Source organism: Diceros bicornis, chromosome 22 (genome assembly GCF_020826845.1).
Source record: "Diceros bicornis minor isolate mBicDic1 chromosome 22, mDicBic1.mat.cur, whole genome shotgun sequence".
Classification (NCBI taxonomy): Eukaryota; Metazoa; Chordata; class Mammalia; order Perissodactyla; family Rhinocerotidae; genus Diceros; species Diceros bicornis.
Window position 1 is genome coordinate 56,836,416 of NC_080761.1, and position 19,004 is coordinate 56,855,419.

General features: G+C 45.0%; 1 long non-coding RNA gene across 1 annotated transcript; it reads left to right on the plus strand.

Annotated features, from left to right (window-relative positions):
* Nucleotides 1-682: 682 nt before the first annotated feature.
* On the plus strand, nt 683-16,823 carry LOC131420205 (uncharacterized). Its single transcript, XR_009223499.1, has 3 exons — nt 683-8,311; nt 11,779-11,953; nt 15,250-16,823. It is a non-coding gene; the product is annotated as an uncharacterized LOC131420205 (long non-coding RNA).
* The last annotated feature ends 2,181 nt before the right edge of the window (nt 16,824-19,004 follow it).

Below are 19,004 nucleotides of genomic sequence, written 5' to 3' on the forward strand. Positions count from 1 at the left end.
ACCGCAGGCCCAACGAGTCCGGTTTGAATCCGACAGCCCGCCGCTGATTGGACGGCGGCGCCGACCAATCACCTTCCACGCGCGCTGCGGAACGGCCGAGGTTCGCTTCCAGCCTATCGTCGCCGCCCATCCGCGGAGCTCCCACCCAGGATCAGCCAATCAGAGGCCTGCTGCGAGGTTGCCCGAGGGAAGAAATGGATGATTGGCACGGCGTGGAGGGGGGGAGCTTCCTGAGGGGAAGGGGCGTGGCCAAGGAAGAGCGGCGCCAGGGCCGCGGAGAGCGTGCGCAGGGGTTTAGAACGTTCCAGGTCGGCGGAGCCGTTGGGGCGGCGGGCCTGCGGGAGGGGCGAGGTATCGCGGGGTTCCGTTTGGCCAGGGCGGGGCCTCCGAGGAGCGGCCGTGCGCAGGCGCAGCCTTGCCGGCCGGCGCGCGCACGCGCACGCGCACTCAGGGACTGCAGGGTCTGAGGGAAGGCGGTGCGCTGCCCCAGACGGGGGAAAGTCGCCTGAGGGGGGTGTGAGGGGCGGCCCCCAGCCGCGGGGAGCGGCCCAGGAGGCGGGCGCGGAGGCCGTGTAGACGGCGGGCGGGGCCGTGCCCGAGACCCCCGTGAAGGATGTCCCGCGCCGTCCGCTCCCTGGGGACGGCCCCGCGGACAGGCGCGGGTGCCCGGCGTGTGCGGGCGTGTGGGGCCACTGCGCGGGGACGCCCCTCCGGGCCCTGGGCGTTGAAGCGGCTGAGGGGACGTGCGGGCGGAGCAGGCAACGAGGGGACGGGGCGTCGCAGGACAGTCGAGGGGGCTTCCCGGTGGGCCGCGCGTCCCCGACGAGCCCGTGTCGTTCGGCGTCGACCTGGGCGCCCCCCGGCCTCTCCAGGCGGCGACCCGCGGCGTCCCGGCCGCCCCGGGGCGCTGGGTCCCCTGTGCGCGGCGGCGGCCTCCCTGTGACATGCGCAGAGGCAGCGGCGCCCTGCGCGGGCGCAGCCCAGCCGACGACTCAGGCGATGCACGCTGGTGTGGGGGCGCCCGCGTCCCGGCCGCGCGTGCGCAGCGCGCCAGCCGTCGGGTCTGTGGAGCCAGGGCCCGCCAGCCCCGGTCTTCACCCGGGGGAACGCAGCCCTCCTCGGGAGCTGCCCTCCTGGGGACGCGGTGTCCCGGGGGCGGCCCCTCTCGGCCGGCGCGGCCCCGATGCCCCTGCCCGCACGAGCAGCCCCTCTGCGCCCCGGTGCTGGTGCCCGAGCGCGGCCAGCCGCCCTGGACGGTCCCTGCGCGTGAGCCCCAGGACAGCTGTGTCCCGGGGCGTCTCCGGGTCTCTGCTCGTCCCCGCCGCCCATCCCGCACCGCCTGCGCGCCGGCCCGGCCGCAGCACCCAGACGAGTGGGCGTGATAGCGCACTGGCGTGGAGACCTGGATGGGCAGGCAAGGGAGGGGGCGAGGGCGTCACTGACTGTCGGGCAGAACGTGGGAAGGAAACGCCTCCTGGGAGACGCGTCTGTGCAGGCGCGCTGGGGAAAATCTCGGACACGGGTAGAGTGGTGTGACAGCGCCCCGCCGGCCGGCTTCCGCAGGCGGTGTCGCGGCCCGTTTCCTCCGTTCCCCTCTTCCTTGTTGTCCTGCAGCTTCTGTAAAGAGATCCCACACAGACGCCTCACTCTGAAATAATTCTTTTTGTGAGGAAGCTCAGCCCTGAGCGGACATCTGCCACTCCTCCTCCTTTTGCTGAGGGAGACTGGCCCCGGGCTGACATCCGTGCCCATCTGCCTCCACTTCATGTGGGAGCCGCCACAGCATGGCCCGACAGGCGGTGAGTCGGTGCTGCTGGGGATCCGACCCGGCGAACCCGGGCCGCCACAGCCGAGCCCGCGCGGTTGCCGCTGCGCCACCCGCGGCCTCTGTAATAGTGCGTTGGTGGTTGTGTCTGTGCTCACAGTGTGCATCTCAAGAAACATTAGGAAAATACGTACCACTTAAGTTCCTCGTTACTCTGATAGCTACTTTAGGTTCAGATTTCCCCGAGTGTCTCCCAGGTGCCTTTTTATGGTTGGTTGGGTGGAATCCGCACCCACACTGAGGCCTAGGCATTTAATTTGGTTTTTGTCTCTTTTCGTCTTTAAACAACCTCCCTTCCATGCCACCTTTTAAAACGTGCATTTCTCAGAGAAACCACATTCCACAGTCTGGTTTTGGGTATTTGCTTGCTTGTGGTGTGATTTAATTTGCTTTCCCTATAATCTGATATTTAGATCTAGGTTAAAAAAAATGTCCAGATCCTCATGGCAGGTAGGACTCCGATTTGAGCCCAAGCAGTCTGACTCCAGACTTAGGCCTCTCAACCTCTGCTGTGTGCTCGCCTGCCTCTCTGATGGAGGGCTTGGCGCTTGTGAAGGCCTGAGGAGAGTGCTGAATGCGTTTGGTTTAGAGTAGAGGTCGTCGAAAGGGACGCTGGGGGAAGTGAACCCAGGAGGGTGGATGTGGTATACAGAAAAATGGCCCCCAAAGATGTCCATGTCCTAGTCCCCAGAACCTGCAAATATCTTACCTTATATGGCAAAAGGGACTTTGTCAACGTGATTAAGGACTTTGAGATAGGGAGATTATCCTGGATTATGAGGGTGGGCCCAGAGGTATCACTAAGGTTCCAATAAGGGAGACAGGAGGGTCAAAGAAAGACCTGTGACAGAAGCAGAAGTCAGAGTGTCGTGACCCAAGCCAAGAAACGTGGGCAGCCTCTCGAAGCTGGAGAAGGTAAGGAATGGATTCTTCCCTAGAGTCTCCAGAAGGAACACAGCTCTGCCAACACTTTGATTTTAGGCTGGTCACGTGTTTTGGCATTGTGTCCTCTGGAGCTGTCAGATAATAAATTTGTGTTGTTTTAAGCCACTAAGTTTGTAATAATTTGTTAAAATAGCAATAAGAAACTGGTATAGTGGATTGAGCCAGAATGGGAAGGGATTCTTTTACTGTTTGCTAAGAAGTATAGTCATTTTGATTAATATGGGGCTGGCTGGTGTTCTCAACAAGGAAGTGGCACAATCACATCAGTGATGAAAGTAACAGAGATGTGGAGGATGCACTGGAAGGAATCGCCTTAACATGGGTTCCCTATTAGAAAGGCATTGCATCTGTTAATGTAATTCACCACATTGACAGTATATAGGAGAAAAAAATGATCCTCTCAATAGACGCAGAAAAAAAATTTGATAAACTTCCCCACTCTTTTATAAAACAAGACTCTTGGTAAACCCACCACTTGCTGGTGATACCACTCTTAGCAAGTAGGAGGAGGAGGAAACTTTGTTAGCCTTGAAAGGTATCTATAAAAAAACATAGTTAATATAATTCTTATGGGGAAATGTTAGAAACATTCTCTTTAAAATTGCGTATTATCTCCAATTATATTGAACAGTGTCCTGGAAGCCATAGGCAGCACAATTAAAAGAAGAAATTTAAGGCATGATAATTAGGGAGAAATAAAACTGTCATTTGCAACTGATTATATATATCTGGGTATAAGATCACTATACAAAAGTCTATTTTATTTCTGTACACCAGAAACAAATAACTAGAAAACATAGTCAAAAAGAAATATTATTGCATTAGCATCAAATGTCATGTGCCTAGGAATAAGCCTAACAAAAGATACACAAAGCCCTGACAAGCAAAATTATGAAACTTTGAGAGACGTAAAAGAAGACTTGAATAAATGGAGAGATATACTGTGTCATGCTTAGGAAGAGTCAGTATGGTAAAGATATAAATTCTCTCCAGATTGACCATAGAGTCAGTCTAATTCTAATAAAATACCACATTCAAGGAACTTACTTGATTCTGAAATATATATGGATGAGAAAAGGGCCAAGAGTAGCAGAGACACTTCAGTGGACTCTAACAGATCATGATCTACTAAGAGGCTGTAGTGACTAAGACAGCGTAGCAGCGGCTTATAAAAATTAAGATGACGTACTGGATAGACAAACTGACTTTGGGACGTCATAGCCAGCTGGTGTAATGTTCATTGCAGCTTCGTGATTGTAGATACCCTTTATCATTTTGAGGATGTACTCTTTCATTCCTAGTTTGCTAAATTTTTATCATAAATAGACGTTGTATTTCATCAAATACTTTAAAAGTTTTTATTTCTTGTATTTAAGTTTTTAGAATTATGAATATAAGTTGTAAATATCATAAAAGAGATGAGGATATATTAGCAATATTAGTAACTGCAGTCTTAAGGATGAGTCAGATGGCAATAGTATTGAAAACTAAAGAGTTGAAGTAAAAAATTCAGTAGGTAAACTGAAAGTGGTGTGAATATAATGAAGAACAAATTAGTGAGCGAAATGATATGAGTAACAGTTCCAGAAAGCATCAGGAAGGGGTAAAGAGATGGAAAATGTGGAGTAAAAAGACATGAAGGCTAGAAGGAGAAGTGGCAACTGTTGTTACAGGAAGAGTCCCAAAGAGAGACAAAAAATAAAGGAAATACTTGTACAGATAATGGCTGTGAAGTCCCTAGTTTTAAGGAAAGATAAAAGACTTCAGACTGAAAGGGCTTGTAGAGTGCTAAATAGTATAGATAAGAAAAATATAACCGTAGAGAGATTATAGTGCAATTCAAGAACATCAAAAACAAAGGAAAGTTCTAAAAGCTTCCAGGGAGATATTGCAGATCACACCTACAAAGCAACAAGAATAGATTGACAATGGCAATCTCAAAACAAGCACTGGATTCAATTAGAAAATGGGTTACTGTTCACAAAATGTTCAATGAAAGAATACAAATAAGTTGAAGACTGATTCACAATATATTGGAAATAAAGCAAAGTAACTGTACATTTATTGTTGTCCAAAAAGGTGAAGATTTAAACAAATATTTATTGTTAACAATTTAGAAACCAACATGACTAGAATAGGGAGGATCAGAGGGCAGTGAGTGCATGCTAAGGTGCTTTGCAGCTGTTGATAAGTTTTGGAAGTTGAGAGAGATTAGGAATCCATCACCAGAACTGTCGGCTACAATCACTTTGTTCTTGCTACTATCTACCGTAGCAAAGTTAGATGCTTCAAGTACCACATCCCTCCTTGGAGTAAATTTTAACTTGTCACAAATACCTCCCATCCTACTACGCATGCCCTTTGCAAAGGGACTTCATCAGTCCTTCCATCAGTAGGTGAAGTCTGTTTCTCCACCCTGGGTCTGGTCTTGTGACTTGCTTTGACAAACAGAATGTGACTGACGTAACATTATGTAATGGCAGTTTCTGCTTTCTCCGTCTTGAAATGCTGCCCTGGAATGTGATCACAAGGTAAGAGGCTGTGGAGAGGAGAGCTAAGTTGCCCTGCCATCAATTAGCACCAAACGTGTGCGTGAGGTGTTGCAGTGAGACCAAGAAAATTGAGGAAAGGAACTACCCAACCAAGCCTCAGAATCAAGAGAAAGAATAAATTATTGTTCTAAGTCACTCATTTTGGGGAGGGGATAGTTTATTATGCAGCAATAGACAACTGATACACCCCCCCCCCTTTTATCTTGGATCTAATTCAAGTCTCGTAGAAGTATGTCTGATGGGAAAACTTAATTACATCCAGAATCACAGCTGCAGTGAAATCCATGAAATGTTTTTAGTTTTCCAACTTCTGTTGCACTGGAGAGGTATTGGAATAGATCATGAACAGGACACAGTTTTGATCTATAGACTAATTTGAAAACCTAGGTAAGATAACTCTTGAAGTACATTGGTCTAGATACTAGAAAAGGAGGAAAAACAGTCTAACTCATTTTATGAGGCTAACATAACTTTTACACCAGAATCAGAGAAAGGAAATAAGAACAGAAAAGCAAAATTACAGTCATTTCAATTTTAAATGTAGATGTGAATTTAGCTAAGTGAATCTAACATTTTATTAAAAATTGCATTAAGTAGTGTTTGTCTCAAAAACTCAATGGCAGTGAGTTTAGTAGCAGTGAGCCAATCTATCAATGTAATTCATGCATAATGGACAGAAGAGAAAAGAAATATCATGTCAATATGTGCAGAAAAAGCATCTGATAAAATTGAACTGTGATTTATAACAAAAATGATCAGGCTAGAGGAAAACTTCTTACTTGATAGAGGCTACATACCAAATCCTACAGCAAAAACATATTTAATGGAGAAGCTTTAGATACATCATGTCTCTTTAAGATTGGGAATAGTACAAAGATACCTGCAGTCACCACATGCAAATACAGTCTTTTCCTATGTGTACCATGATGTGAAAAAGTGCAAGCACTGCCATGAAGTATTTAAGACTTTTGTTTTGTTTTGTTTTGTTTGGTGAGGAAGATCAGCCCTGAGCTAACATCCATGCCAATCCTTCTCGTTTTTTGCTGAGGAAGACTGGCCCTGGGCTAACATCCATGCCCATCTTCCTCCACTTTATATGGGACGCCACCACAGCATGGCCCGACAAGCGGTGCATCAGTGCGTGCCTGGGATTCGAACTCAGGCCACCAGCAGCAGAGCGCATACACCCAACTGCTACGCCACGGGGCCAGCCCCAAGTATTTAACTTAACCTCACAATGACTGCACCAGATCTTTATGAAGACAGCAAAAGATCTGTACAGATGGAAAGATATATTTATGGTACTACCAATGTAATATTGTGAGGTGTTAGTACTCCCCAAATAAATTTCTAAGTTTATTGCAATCCCAATAAAAATTCCAGAGAGTTTTTTAAGAAAGTTGAAAAACTTACTCTAAAATTTATATGGAGGCATAAAGATCCACAAATAGCTACATCAGTTTTGGAAATGATCGGGGAAACAGAAAAACAAAATAGTGGACTGTTCCCCTATTCTACATTATTCTACACTATTCTACATTCCAATAAGGAATGTAGAAGTAGATCTATGTATATGTGGGGAGCAGATATTTGATAAACATGGCACCACGTATCAGTGGGGAAAGTATATAGCTGAGAAAGTTTCTTCCAATATGTGGAGAAAATGTGAAAAAATTAAACTATGAGGCTAAAAGTGAAGACGTTCAAGAATATCTTTGTGACCTTGGGATCATGAGGCAGAATATTTACATGACAGTAACCATAAGGCAAGCAATTGACTGATTTGACTACAAGAAAAGTAAATATTTCTGTTCAGCAGGGACACCTAGAGTAGACCACCATATCAGATGGAAGGCAAAATATATTTGCAGTCAACTTTCTCAGGTGCCTGATCCAAGATATTTGTAATATAATTCCAACACGGAATTAATATCAACATTTTACCAAGAACATCTACAAAACAATATAAACCAGAAATCCAACAGGAATTTGGCAAAAGATATAAACAGACAATTCACAGAAGGAAAAAATCTGAAAGGCCAACAGTATATGAAGAGATGACCAGACTCATTTTAATCAGAGAAATACGAATTAAAACAACTATGAGCTGCTTCTTTACACACATCAGATGGGCACAAATTAGGAAATCAGATATTATCAAGTGTTAGTGAGGACCCTAGGGCATAGGAACCCTCATGGTCTATTGATAGAGTACATATAAGCTGATATATCTCTCTGGAAGCAATCTGGCAGTACATACTTAACAATTGAAATTAAGTACTGTTGGCCCTTCATATCTGTGGGTTCCGCATCCAAGGATTCAACCAACCTTGTATTAAAAGGCCTACAATGTTGTGTATGTAAGGAAATGTACAGATTTTTTTTCTTGTCATTATTCCCTAAACAATACAGTATAACAACTATTTAGATAGCATTTACACTGTATTAGGTATTATAAGTAATCTAAAGATGATTTAAAGTATACAGGAGGATATGTGTAGGTTATGTGCAAATACTGTGCCGTTTTATGTAAGGGACTTGAGCATCCTCAGATTTTTATATCTGCGGGGTCCTGGAACCAATCCCTCGAGGATACCGAGGGACAACTCTATGTGTATTCCCTATGACACGGCAACCCCACCAGTGATTCTATATCCCCCAAAATAGCTCACATAGATTCATAAGGTTCATTTATCTATAGCTATATATCTCTATTTATATCCATCTTTATTGACACGATTAGATCTAGAAACTGTTAAGCAAAAAAGTTAAAAAATAGAATTAAATTTATAACTCAGTAATTTATGTAAATGAAACAACTGGAATTTTTTTCATACAGAAAATATATGGAAAATAACATTATATATTTTACAAATATGATGTATGTTCATATCCCCAGGATCTGTATCAGACACATGACCATTGGTATCTGTATGAAGAATGAAGTGGGAATAGAGATAGTGGATGATGGAGAACAAATACAACAAAGGTGATTTACATGGGCCAATGATAACACTGCTCCATGTACTGAGATGTCTGATTAATTTAATTCTCTACCCATCTGGTCCATACAAATGTTTTTTTTTCCATAATCTAAAGGTCTGCCTTTGTAAAGTTCTACTGAATTTACTTGATCAAATTGTTACTACTCTTATTGAGGCATTTTCTGTTCATTTTTCATAGGTGAAAAGTTGGGTTCTGCTAAAGATTTTTTATTAGTTACTTATCTGACTGTGGAATCTTCCTGATAAAAGTTACCAAAAGATGTGTATAGAAGAAGAGAAGAAGCTGTGAAAGAAAATAGCTTATAAGAGCGGTGTTTCTCAAACTAGTTTCCATAGATCTGAAGAGTCCTCAAGTTCACTGCCAGACAGCTTAAATTTTGCGTTTTAAGTCCATGAACAAAGTAGTTCTGCATCATCTATATGACTTCTTAATTGCAGGGCTCACGCTTGTTTTTTGTTCCTATTAGTCCTCCTTTAATTGTTATGGGCCAATGAGAAACAAACAGAGTTACCTTTATAGGTCAAATGAGAACAAAAGCTGCACCATGGCAAGGCTTGCAGTTGTTAGAAAAAGCAGTAAAGGGTTCGTCTTTTGTTCCTAATCACCAATTCCAGCATGTGTGTCTGGGGGAAGAGGAGTATCCCCCCGACATCCAGGCAATTCTCAGAACACCAGCTGGGCGTCCTACAACTCAATTCTGACACTATCTGCTTGGAGATAGCATCAGATCCCGCAGGTTAAGGGTTCAGTCCTACAAGACCGCCCCCTGCCCCACACTTAAGACGCCAGTCACAAGCTCAGGTTGTCACCTGTGCTTCTGACTGACTGGCTGCAAATTGGGGGTTCCAATGACCCCCTCCAACTCAGGATGCCAATCTGAAGTCCAGGTTGTTACCTGTACTTCTAACTGACCAGCTATGGATCAGAGGTGCCCACAGCCCCCTCCTCTGGTGCAATTAATTTGCTAGAGTGGCTCACAGAACTCAGGGAAAGATTTTGCTTACTAGATTACCTGTTTATTACAAAGGATATAACTCAGGATCAACCAGATGGAAGAGATGCATAAGGCAAGGTATGGGGAAGGTCACAGAGCGTCCATGCTCTCTCCTAGTGCACCACTCTCCCCAAATCTCCATGCATTCACCAACCTGGAAGCTAGAACATCTCAGTGTCCACTTACCTGCAAGCCAGATGGCCTGAGCTTCAGATCCATACCTATTCCTGGTATAAAAATAAAATGAGCCCAAAGACTAAACAGAGGTGAAAGTCTCCTTCAGTTGGTGGACACCCAGTGACCCCCGACTGAAGAAGGATCGGTGTTTTTATAGGATGGGGGAAAGTTGAGTGTGCATCCTTATGGTTTTGGCGTAGGCAGCATTTTCTATTTTAATGAAAACCTGCAGGGGAGGGGGAGTTCCTATTTTCCTGCCCCTTGTTCCGGTTGGTTGGTACCATCCTGGTAACCATTTACCAATTACTGCTCTTGCTAGCCTGTGGTTCACTGGCTAGTTTAAGTTCATGGGACAGGGGAGGCAGGTAACCAAAAAGACAGAAAGGGGGAAGAGGCAAGGGGGGCGTGGGACCCTCGTCATGCTTGTTCTGGTCCTTTACACGGGTCCTATCAGCAGTCAGTTACTTGGCAGGACCAAAATTGGAGGTCTGGAGGCAAAAAGACTTGAGGCAGGCATGTGAGACTAAGTCGCTTGGAATAGGCCCAGAACCCAAGATGTATGCTCAATTTGAAGGCTAGCCAGAAGTATCTCTCTGTAGGAGAGGCTTAACAGTTAGGTTGACTGCATAACCGATTATTAAAAGATTCTTCTGCTGTCTTGGACTCAAACACATGGATGTCTATTTATAAAACTCACTTTCCACAACCAAGTATGCAGTTTGCCAGCAACGTAATCCAATGCGTAGGCCCAACTTGGTGCCGTGTCTTGCTGCTGGGTGCAGCTGCTGGGTGTCGTCTTGGGTTCCGCTGGGGAGCAGGTGAATGTGTTTGTGGTATTTGCAAAATGCTAGAGGCCTCTTGGACATGTCTGTATGGATGCGATTTTTGGGCTGCAACCCAAGGGACTTTGTCGCCCTGACCCCCGGGCTTCGTTAGAACAAAAACATCTTTTCTCGCAGGAAAGTGAGTCTTGAGCGGAGACACCCAGAGATGGGAGGCAGTTGGAATGATAGCAGCCTTAGGTGACAGGGCAGGAATTTTGTCACTGAGATCTTTGGGGTTGCTTTGGTTTTTGTCGCTCTTGAGGCCTGGTTGTCCAGATTGACCAACAATTTCTTGAGTCACCCAACACTGTTCCAGCAAATGCTATTTTTGCTGAAGTCAAGTCTAGTTTGATACCTGTACCAAACAACCGTAATTGATACTTTGTTTTCATTATATTAAAGTTAATCATTTATATATTAGTCTCAACACACAGGTTGTATATAACATGAGGGCAAGATCAGGGTCTTACTCATTTTTGTCTCTCCAGGGCCAACACAATGCCTGGGTTGTAGTAGGTCCTGAGTAGTTCCTGACTTTTTTCTTTGCCTGATCCTTGGCAGATTCACTTATCTGTTACTTAAGTGGTTGTCTCTGTCCCTGTCTCTGCTTTTGCTTCTAATGGTGCTTGTGCTAGGCAAGGGCCACAGAAAACCAAGTAAGAAGAGTGAGCGTGCTCCGAGAAGGGTTTTGAGGGACTCTTCTGAGATTAAGTGCAAGAATTTTGTGTTTATTTCCACTGTCCAGATGCCTTTTGCTCTGAGTTTCTACCAGTGTGCTGGTTAGCTCAGATTTGCAAGACTAGAACCTTCTAGGAGGGTGGTGTATTGCTAGGGCTGATCTAGAGCTGGAGAGAGCTGGTTTGGGCCTGAAGGTGGTGTATTGAGCAGCCGGGTGGGAGAGGTGCTGTGTGGGGAGGTTGGCCGTCGCCTTGGAGTGACCCTGGAAGGTCAGTGCCCTTCTGCCAGGTAGTGTCAATGGAAAATCGATCACCCACGAGTCATGCGGGCAGGTGGGCAGCCTTTGTTTTCAGCCTAGGCCCAATTTCCATCCCAGGCAGCGTTCGTTGTCTTATAGTTAAAGTTTGTGCTTTTCAGGTAGAAGCAGTAGCATTTAGAGATAGTCCAAAACGGGCTGGACCAAATACGATTCTGGTAACCAGGAAAAAGAGAAAGTAGAAACTGTTTATAAGGACAATAGCTTATTTCCTATTTGTAATTATTGTATAGTATTTTAAATTACATATATTTAGAAATGTGTTTGCACTTACACAGTGCTTTTATCTAAATTTGTTTTTGTGTTTTAAAGTCTGCTGCTATATAATATTCTAACACATGTAGCATTACTCTGTGCTATAGTTACACATACTAGATTAGTTATTGCTAACTTAGTTATGCTTTAGTGGTTTACTCTCTCTGAGTAGCCAATGAAGCTTTACTTCTAAAACCACCTCGCAGAATGTGGCTGAAGTGAAGATGTCAGCACGGGTGTGAGAGCGAGCTGCTCACAGGAAGCTTCACGTCTGGCTCATCGGCCTGGAGGGGAATTTGTGCAGGAGACTCGGATCACCACACCTGCCAAGTGGCTCGTCGTCTGTCTGTCAGAGGAAACCAGACTCAAAGACAGGCAAATGTGAGTTTGGCCTCTTCAAGTCCAGGTGAACCCCAAGTCACCTGGGGAGGACTGAGTGTGCTGTTCTGCATGGGATGTTTTCCAGGAGAAGGGCTGTTCTTTGCTTTTCGGGAGATAAGGCCAGGGAGGCACTTCTGTGTGTGCTGAATTTCAAATCCTGCGGACCCATGGATATTTTCCACAGAGAAGGATGTTGGGAAGGGGCCTCCCCATGGGCACGACTGGGATGGCAGTTTGCCTGGAAAGACGTCTTTTGGGGAGGAATGGTCTGAGAATTAGTTATGCTCTGAAGACCAAGAGTCACCAAGACTCAACCCTAGTGTGCTCCAGAGCCATCGGAGGATTTGCTACCAATGCAGGTTCCTGGGCCCCCCCAGAGATTCTGATTCAGCAGAGCCCAGGAACCCGCATTCTTAATGAGTACCCCCTGTGATTTTGGAGCCTGAGTGTTCACTGGATCACACTGTGAGAAATGCCATGGGTGTGACCTAAGGGGGTGACTTAACAGATCTGTACTCAGGACTCTTGTCTAGCGAGCCTCTTGTTGGCCTTGGAATACGATGGACCCCAGGTGGGGAAGGGAGGGGAGAGCCACGCTCCTTTTGCAAGGTCAGCAGGCAGTGTGGACTGGCAGAGCTCACACGCCACCTCGGTGCCCCTCTCCCCGCCTGCAGGCTCTTCCTGGTTTCAGAGGGCAGGTGAGTCCTGAAGAGGAAGAGAGCGAGGACTTTCTGGAAAGGGAGAGGCTGATGTTTATCCACGTCACTGTCCCAAGTCCCCACAGCCCCCAGCCTCAGCTCTCTCTCTGCCAGCAGTCTTCTCAACAATGGAATAATACAAACAGCAGTCAGAAGTATTTTGCTGGCCTCCAGCACGTTTTCAGCAAAGAGATCAGAAGCTCTTCTGTACGCTGTGGACGGTTTCAGATTGCACTTGGCTGCATTTTAATTCACTAAATACAGATTCGGATTTAAAATTTATCTTTTGAAATGTTTGATGCCCTCATCGAGTCATTTTGATACATGTAAACAGAAGGCCAACCAATCCCTTCCCAACTTAGATGACTCTGATGGCTTAGCCCATGTCAGCAGCGTAATCACTTCTGACAGTGGTCCTCCCTCCAATTTCAAGGAGAAATAGAAATGCTGAAGAATATTTCTTTTGAAAATAAAACATGAAAAACTCAATATTTTGAGTTATCAGGAAGATGTGATGTAAAAGAAACACATAATAAACTTATTTTAGGAATCAAAGTGACTTCAAGTGGGAAGTTTCAAACCCCACCAGCCATGAGTCATGCGTGCAGAGTTTGTAACACATTATTTCTGCAATGACATTTAAAATTAAAAACACTACCTGTGAAAAGCAATATGATCGTTTTTTTTAAACAATATGTTGCATATATATTTTAAGTGCTAAGGCAAATACACATGGGTATGCTAAGATAGGTTAATTCTGCTAATTCAACTAACTTTTCACAGAGTGTTAAGATAATCTGCAAGTTTAATTCTGTTATTCAGAGGAAGCTTTGATATATACAAAAATATTTTAGTGTCATCTGTTTTTCACAATCACTCCAGAAGGTGATTCTAGTTAATGTAGATACCCAGTTATAGGGTGACCATGGCTAAGGGGTTTCCCGTGGTAGGGGCTTTCAGTGCCAAAACACAGACAGCCCCTGGCAAGCTGGGCCGGGTTGGTCACCCTACACCCAGGTGGGAGGCTGGTGGGCCTGGGCTCCCAGTACTTTTGTCTGTGGACATCTGTCACCTTCCTGACGATTCATGCCAGGAGCCTGCCGCGGGGGAAGCCTTGTGAGTAAGACAGACAAAGGCTTTACTCATGCTGAGATCCCAGCTTCCATCCCACTCGGCCGTCAGACGGTCAACAGAGAAACAGGTGACTCCAGGTAGAGACAGGTGGGCAGAGGCAAGCCAACCTGGTGAGGTGGTCGATGGACAGAGGGGTGGGTGCTGGTTCACAGCACACCCCCAGAAAAAGCCCCACTGAGGAGTGGCCTTTGAGCTGACACCTGCATAACAGAAGGGGACAGCTGGGGGAAGGGGAGGGAGGGAGCAGAGCTCGAGAACCAGCAGGACCTAGGTGGCCCTGGACTGGGCCAGCTGTGGACTTTGTGAGGAATTTGGGTTTTGTTGTAGAAACAACAGGAAACCATTGGGGGGCGTTAAGGAGGGAGGTGGCCTGGTGGGGTTTGTGTTTTAATAGGCAGTGTTGACTGGTCTGCCTTCCTCACATGGGTTCATCGGACGGCTAAGGGACACAGATAGCTTCAGGGCACACTGTCTTGCCTGTGCCATGCCCACAGTAACCCACAGAAAATGCATGTTCTGAAAAAGTAATAATGTAGCCCTTCTACACTAACAGGAACAAAAGGCTACTCTTCATAAGAAGCTATTTTCAACTCTTGAGAAAGAGATATGTAAGTGGCGTCCTCGGGTGGTTTGAGGAAAGTCTGCCCCAAGGCAGCAGACCTTAAACTAAGCAATCAACACTCTCCTAAAGCCTCTTGTAAAAGGTTTGGGATGAAACCTTGATCTTGTTACCATCTCCTCTCATCCTCTGCAATTCTGGCAACAGCCACGAGAGGGCTTGCTGCTTCTATTATAAGCGGTGGTTTCAGAGACAGCGATTTCTGGTTTTTTTGTTGCTGTAGGTTTGTAGGCAGTGGTGTTTTAGGTAAATGTTAAGAACCGGCTCTGGAGGGTGGAGGAAGCTCTAGTAGCGTTTGCCCATTTCCTCCGTGTAAATACTCCCCCAGGGCCAGATTTCAAGCTCCAATTGTTTAACAACAGGCTCCCAGGAGTCCTAGTAACTAAGCACTGGGTCAGCTCCAGCACGTGGCTGGCTGTAGGGTGCAGGGAGCGGCTGGGGCTGGGGAAGACTGGCCACTCTCAGGGAGAGCCAGGGCGAGGGGCCCTGGAAAGGTGTGATCCTGAAATGTGGGCTTTTCTCATACCTCTTAAACTAGCAAATAAAATGGAAAAAAAAGATAGTTAATAGGCAACAGGAAAGAAGAAAATAAGAGAACACCTTTCCTGAATGCAGTCTTAAAGATACTAGGAAATGATGCGTCCTTCCTAGGAGTAGGCACTACTGAAAACCTGCATCGTGGGCACTTAATATGGACGTCAAATACAACGCTGTTTTAACTTGTCACAATTGTGTTTATTTCAGACTTTGTGTTGGTGGTTCAATACATAGCTGAATCCACGGAAAAACTTCAGAGAATGGAATGTCTGTTTAATTTTGTATATTATATATATTTTTTATTGCAGGATGAATACAATGTCTTCAGTATGCTGGGAGAAAAGGAAAATCGTTTAATTCTTTAACTTTCCAGTGATTTGACCCTGTGAACTGGGTGCCTGTGAAACTTAAACAAAAATAAAAGCGAAAATGAAAATGAAGGGAAGAACATTGGAGCAAAAGGAAAAAGAAGTTACTGATTCCATCATTCACAAAACAGCATACTGCTTTTGAAAGGAGAAGTCAGCCCACTGTGGCACCTAGTGGTGTGACCCCACATAATGACAGAGTCAAACAGATACAGACAGTGGGGCCGCTTGATGTCAGACTGCACTGTTCAGAGCTCAGGCTCCCAAGGGGCCTGGAGCAGCAGCAGTCAGCAGCACTTACCAGAAATGCAGATTCTGAGGCCCACCTGGACCTGCTGGGTCAGGACCTCTGGGGTGGGCCCCACACCGGGTGTGTTAACAAGATCTCCCGTGAGTCTGAGAGTCTCGGGGTCTCGTGGAATTTTTTTTCCTTTGAGCTGCAACTTATTTTCCTCTACTCTAGGTTGGCCTGAGACCCAGGCCTGATAATTTGAAAGGGGGGCTGCTTCTACCTATTTGTTTTTCTCTTTTTTTTTTTTTTTTTTTGTGTGAGTAAGACCAGCCCTGAGCTAACACCTGATGCCAATCCTCCTCTTTTTGCTGAGGAGGATTGGCCCTGGGCTAACATCCACGCCCATCTTCCTCCACTTTATATGGGATGCCGCCACAGCATGGCTTGACAAGCGGTGTGTCAGTGCGCGCCCAGGATCCGAACCTGCGAAGCCCGGGCCGCCAAAGCCGAGCCCGCGCACTTAACTGCTGCGCCACTGCGCCGGCCCCTCTATCTATTTTTTTTATATAAAATCTTATTCTGAAATAAATCTTAGATGCAAAAGACAATATTTAGTGTATGTGTAAAATTAAAAGAACAATAAAATCAACACTCAATTTAGGAACTAGAATATTACTAGTACTTACAACTTCCTGATGCATCTAGAAGCAATTGTTTTTCGAGATAGAGGGCATTGGGCAATAAGGTACTGTTTTTTTTAATGTCTTTTTTATTACTTCAGAGTCCATCATATTAGACTTAAACCATTTCAAGGATGAAGCAATTTTAATTTATTGCCTAACTTCTAATTTGTGTTCTCATTTATAGTATCCTCATTAATGTTTTGTAATTCATAATATCCTCACTAAAATTTTATAATTCAGTCCTTCTTTCCTTGGTTTTGGTAAAAATGTCTGGTGCTCAGGCAAAGACTGATTAAACCAGCTATAGGGGCATTAAAAGTTAATGCCTTTTTGTTTCCTTTTTACCCACGTATCAGTGGTTACCATGGTTACTGAGGGGGTCCAGGCAGTGCCAACTGGCAGAGGAGCTGGTACGCTTTCCCAGGCTCAGTTTCTCAGTTGCTACAACATTACAGTAACTAGTTTTCAGGGAAAGCATTTTTTTCTATCCTAGATGAATTTGGGGAGCTTATTATCTCTTATCTCACACCCTTGATTCAACCAACTTACCACACACAAAGTCGCTGTTAGAGCTGCAGTGAGGCAGGCAAAGGCTACTGACATAGAGAGGAACTTCCGAGAATGATGCTCCCTCTTCCCTCGCTGTCTATATATTTATAGTTTTTCATCAATAATCATCTCATTTCAATGGTGAGATAGGACCATGTTCTCCAAGTCCTTATGATCTCAGTGGGAGGTCTTAGAATTACTTGGATTGCAAGCAACAGAAACCACCTAGAGAAACCAGTGTTTCGTGCCACCTGGGGGTCAAGATGCGGCTGGAACCAAGGACGTGAATGCTTCAGAACTTCGTCTTCTCTTTGTTGTTTCCTGTGACTTTGTTTTTGTTGTTATAGCAAAATATACATGACATAAAATTTACCATTTTAACTATTTTAAGTGTACAATTCTGTGGCATTAAGTACATTCATGTTATGGAACCATCACCACCATCCATCTCCATACTTTTTTCATCAACCCAAACTGAAATGCTGTTCCCATTAAATGCTAACTCCTATTCCCCTCCCCCCAGCCCCTGATAACCACTACTCTACTTTCTGTCTCAATGAACTTGAATGCTCTAGGAACTTCATATAAGTGGACAATATTTGTCCATTTGTGACTGGTTTATCTCACTGAGCCTAATGTCCTCAAGGTTCATCCATATTGTAGCAGGTGTCAGAATTTCCTTCCTTTTTCAGGCTGAATAGTATTCCATTGGGTGGATAGACCACCTTTTTTTATCCAGTTCTTCCACTGATGGACACTTGGGTTGCTTCCACCTTTTGGCTATTTGGACTAATGCCGCCATGAACATGGGTGTGCAAATACCTATCCTGCTTTCAATTCTTTTGTGTATATAGCCTGAAGTGGAATTGCTGGATCATAGGGTAATTCTATGTTGAATTTTTTGAGGAATCATCATACTGTTTTCCACAGCACCGGCATCATTTTACATTCCCACCAGCGGTGCACAGGGGTTCTATTTTTTCCGCCTCCTGTCAACATTTTGTTACTTTCTGTTTTTTTGATAATAGCCATCCTAATGGATATGAAGTAATACCTCGTTGTGGTTTTAATTTGCATTCCTCTAATGATTAGTGATGTTGAGCATCTATTCATGTGCTTATTGGCCATTTGTATATCTTCTTGGGAGATATCTATTCAAGTCCTTTGCCCATTTTTCAATGGAATTGTTAGTTTTATTGTTGGTGAATTGTAGGAGTTCTGTACATACTCTAGATATTAATCCCTTATAAGATATATGATTTGGAAATATGTTCTCCCATTCCCATAGGTTGCCTTTTCATTCTGTTGGTAGTGTCCTTTTTTTTTTTTTTTAAACATTTTATTTATTTTTATTTTTCCCCCCAGAGCTCCAGTAGATAGTTGTATGTCATAGCTGCACATCCTTCTAGTTGCTGTATGTGGGATGCGGCCTCAGCATGGCCGGAGAAGCGGTGCGTTGATGCGCGCCCGGGACTGGAACCCAGGCTGCCAGCAGCGGAGCGCATGCACTTAACCACTAAGCCATGGGGCGGGCCCGGTAGTGTCCTTTGATGCACAAAAGTTTTTAATTTCAATGAAGTCCAGTTTATCAATTTTTTTCTTTTGTTGCCTGTTCTTTTGGTGTTGTATTCAAGAAACGCTGTCAAATCCAATGTCATGAAGCTTTTACTTTATGTTTTCTTCTAAGATTTTTATAGTTTTAACTCTTACATTTAAGTCTTTGATTAATTTGAGTTAATTTTTGTATATAGTGTAAGGTGAAAGTCCAACTTCAATTTTTTGCAAAGGGATATGCAGTTTTCCCAGCACCATTTGTTGAAAAGATTGTCCTTTTCCTGTGATCCTTGCCTTGTTTGAAGACAAGCTTCCTGGGCATCTTGGGTCTATATGACAGAAGAGAGTGCTCCTGAGGGTACATATTACGGGTCTAGTCAATTGGACAGAGACTCTCATTCTTTCTTGTTCCAGTTCCGAATATTGACACCTTAATGGACTGCTTATTGGCTGAGTAGCCAGAGGGTTGAGATCAGTTGACTACTGAGGACTCGCTGCTAAAATCATTAATTCAACAAATATTTCTGAAGCATTTCCCCAGTACCTAGTACTGTTCTAGGCACCGAGATATAGCAGTGGGCAAAGTGATGTCCCTGTCCTCAGGGAAATTTCATTCTAAAAGTCATGGGAATGGAGGAAAAAGGGTAGCTTCCGAGAGTGGGGGTTGGAAAGATGGC